The sequence below is a fragment of the Pteropus medius genome, unplaced genomic scaffold (assembly GCF_902729225.1).
Source record: "Pteropus medius unplaced genomic scaffold, Ma_sr-lr_union100, whole genome shotgun sequence".
NCBI classification, from domain to species: domain Eukaryota; kingdom Metazoa; phylum Chordata; class Mammalia; order Chiroptera; family Pteropodidae; genus Pteropus; species Pteropus medius.
This window is the reverse complement of record NW_024351730.1, coordinates 23652728-23656668: the sequence shown is the minus strand read 5'-3', so window position 1 is coordinate 23656668 and position 3941 is coordinate 23652728. Positions and strand designations below refer to the sequence as shown.

The 3941-nt window shown below is 39.5% G+C and overlaps 1 pseudogene; it reads right to left on the bottom strand.

Annotated features, from left to right (window-relative positions):
• Window positions 1–1900: 1900 nt before the first annotated feature.
• Window positions 1901–3311, bottom strand: LOC120588211 (60S ribosomal protein L4-like; annotated as a pseudogene).
• Window positions 3312–3941: the final 630 nt, after the last annotated feature.

Below are 3941 nucleotides of genomic sequence, written 5' to 3'. Positions count from 1 at the left end.
CCGTTATTTTTTTGAAAAATTTTATTAGAACTTAATTTTTTTAGAGTAGTGTTAGGTTCACAGTAACATTAAGCAGAAGGCACATAGATTTCCCATTGCCTTCTACCTCCACACATGCCAAGCATCCTCCAATATCAACATCTCCCACCAGAGTGGTACTTTAAATTGATGAACCTACGTTGACATATAATCACCCAAAGTCCATAGTTTACATTATAGATCAATCCTGGTGGTGTATATTCCATGGATTTGGACAAATGTATAATCAGATGTATTCATCATTATGGTTTCATACAGAGTAATTTAACTGCCATAAAAATCCTCCATGCCCTACCTATTGGTCTCTTCTCCTTCCAACTCTCAACCCCTTGCAACCACTGAACTTTTTACTGTCTCCATAGTTTTGCTTTTCCAGATATCATATAGTTGGAATCATATAGTATGTAGCCTTTCCAGATTGGCTTACTTTACTTAGTAATATGCATTTAAGTTTCCTCCATGTCTTTTCATGGCTTGATAGCTCATTTCCTTTTAGCATTGGATAATGTTCTATCGTTTGGCTATACCACAGTTTATTTATGCATCTTGGTTGCTTCCAAGCTTTGGGACTTATGAATAAAGTTGCTGTAAACATCTATGTGCAGGTTTTTGTGTGGATGTGTTTTCAAGTCCTTTGGGTAAATACCAAGGAGTACTATTGCTGGACTGTGTGGTAAAACTAAATTAATTTCTGTAAGAAACCACAAAACTTGTCTTCCAAAGTGGCTGCACCATTTTGCATTCCCGCCAGCAATGAATGAGTGTTCTTGTTGTTCCACATCCTTGCCAGCATTTGGTGTCATCAGCGTTCCAGATTTGGGGCATTTTAATAGGTGTAGAGTGATATCTCATTGTTATTTTAATTTGCACTTCCCTGATGACATACGGATTGGAACATCTTTTCATATGCTTATTTGCCATCTGTATATCTTTTTTGATGAGGTGTCTGTTAAAGTCTTTGGCCTATTTTTTAAAACAGATTGTTTTCTTATCGTTGCATTTTAAGAGTTCTTTGTACAATTATATCTATTTTTTCTATTGTTTCCTCTTCATCATGTTATTTGTAAGGGCAGTGCCTGATAGGATCAACACCCGGCAGGTGTAATTTTAGGATCACTTCTCTATGAAGTGGCTGGTAGCATGTTATTTAGGTGGAAGAGATGAGGCAGAGAACCAAATATCACCAACTTTGCTAATATCCTTCATTCTGCCAATCAGTGACTTAATTCAAAAGAGATTCTAGCCCCCAGGTTATCTTGCTCTTGCTTTAGAGGTGAGTAGATGGAGAGAAAGAGTTTCAAGGGAAACTGTTGGTTAACCACAGTTCAGAAAATCTAAGGCTCTGAACTCTCAGTTACTAGTTAAAAATTATGCCTAGGTTTTTCCTTATCAATGAGAACTATAAATGATAAAGCACTGGGCGGAGAAGAGGAAGGAGATTGTAAGGGCTGGAAGGGGCCTTCTGATGAGGTTTCTATGTGCTCTGATCTAACCAGTGGTCAAATTACCTCATGTATCTCTCCACTTTGTTTATCATTCTTCTGCTAAACTTACCATGTTCTGATCTGTGTTTTATTGTCATAACTATCTTAATATAAGTGACTCTCTTGGTGTGTGATGTTTTTACATTCTTTGTAAGAGATCTCTATTTCTCCTGATAATTTCTGTCACTCATTGCTCAGTTCGAGCTGCCTCATGTTCCTCTTAATGGTCTTATCTCCAGAGGGCATTAACTAGATGCAACTTTGAATGTATGTCACATGCTTTCTTTATTTCCCTTTCTTATTTTGGTTTTTCAGGGTTTATTCAATCCAAGATTCTTGGAGGCTCTTCAGATTTAATATACAATGCTTCCTAGTTTGGGTTTGAATTTTTTTTTTTTTTCACTGCCTCGTTGATCAGGTTTTTATTCAAAATTAGCTGGCCAAAGTGATTTGACTTTTATGGAATAAACTGATTTCAGTTTATGCCACAGGCTTCTTTTCTTCTGTGGTGAGTTTCTTTTCCATGGGCTTCTTCTTAACTGCTGGTTTCTTGTAGCTGCAGCCTTTTTACCCACCACAGTCTTTTTCTGCTTTGTAACACTAACAGCCTTCTTTCGTTTCTTCCCCACCACAGGCTTCTCACCTGGACCCCACTTCTTCTCAACTGATTTGGCTTCTAGCACTGCTGCTGCTTTACCTACCTGGAACTTATGATTCTTGACCTGGTGAAGAATGGTGTTTTGGAGCGTGGTCTTCGCATGTGGGTTTGGCTTCAACACGATTCTCAGATTTTTCAGTGGATTCTTCTTTAGGCCTCTGCGATGAATCTTCTTGTGTGATACATGGAAGGCTCTCTGGATCTCTGGGCTTTTCAAGATTCTGCTAAGGTCTGTACTGAGTGTCTTGTGTATGGGAAGGTTGTAGTTACTCTTGAGAGAGGCAGCTTTATGCCAAGTGCCATACAGATCATCTAACTTGCAGAAAGCACTTTCAGTCCAAATGTAGAAATGGCCCCCTACCCACCAAGAACAAGTTTCAAAATGTTCAGTTTGCTTACATTAAGCAGAGTAATTCCAGGAATGTTTCTGAAGGTTTCAATGATGCCATTGTCCTCATTATAGATGATGCGGGATCGTCTGTGCTGGATATGATGACAATTTCTCATTTTGCCCTTGACAGCTCTCATTTGCTGAGAGGCATAGACCTTTTCTTCATATCCTTTCAGGCTAAAGTTTCTTAAGAAGCAAAACAGCATCCTTGGTCTTCTTGTAGCCTTCAACTTTATCTTCAGCCACCAACAGAAGTTCAAGAACTTCCTTAGAACGATGACTTTAAGACATGACCAGCGCTGGTAAGGTCGAGGCAGCCAGGGCAGAACAGATGGCATATCGCTTCTGCGTTGTGTTCACTCTGAGGTGCCAACAGCACTAGGTTTTGATTGGTGCAAACATGTGGCCCCCACAGCACATATTGCCAAAAGCACCCTGGCCAGAACGATGAGTCTCATTGCCTTGAACTCTGGGAATTTGAGCCACAGCTCTGCCAGTACTCCACAACTCAGCACTGGTTGATGACCTGGTAATTCACTGACAGCCTGAGGCTGTATTGTTTTTGCGCAAGTTGGTGTGAACAAAGTTCACAATATCTGGTCAAATGGGAGGGAGCCTTGAACATAGTTGGCAAAAGTGGCATTTTTCCAGATGATTCTTCCTTCTTGAAGTACACTGATATCAGTGGACGAACACACACCATGGTGGGGAGAGGAGGAGGCCACCCTCCCCTCAACCCCGCGGCTCTCACAGAAAAAGCTGGGTTTGAATTTTTTAAAAGTGTATAGTTCTGTAGTATTACATATATTCGCGCTGCCGTGCAACACATCTCCAGAACTTTTTCATCTTGCAAGACTGAAACTATATATCCATTAACCCTTTTCCCATTTAGAAAAAAAGTGCAGCTTGCTGCCAGTTTTAATTTAACATCACATGTAGGATTTGTCATTTTCAGCAATTGAGAATTACTATATTTTATAAATGGAAATACCATTACTAAAAACAGAATGATATAAGTGGAATGATGTCATTTGTTTCCAAGGACTATCAATATACCAGAGCAATGCAAGAATAATAATAAAAGCAAGATATTTAGTGGCAAAGTTTGGGGGTAAGATCAGGAACTATAATCCGCGAGTTATCTTGAGGTGAATTCTGCAGCTACAAGGGCCACTGGTGAGTATTCTTGGGGCAAATGGGAAATGGATTAAACAATTTCCTCTTTGCCTCTTAGATTTGATTTTACCTAATGGGATAACAACACATAACAAGATGATTCTCTGGACTGCTATCAAAGAGGGAAACAGCTCCCAATTCCTAGGACCTAGTTTACTGTAAAGTGCGGATGTTAGTATGGTTATCTTAAAAT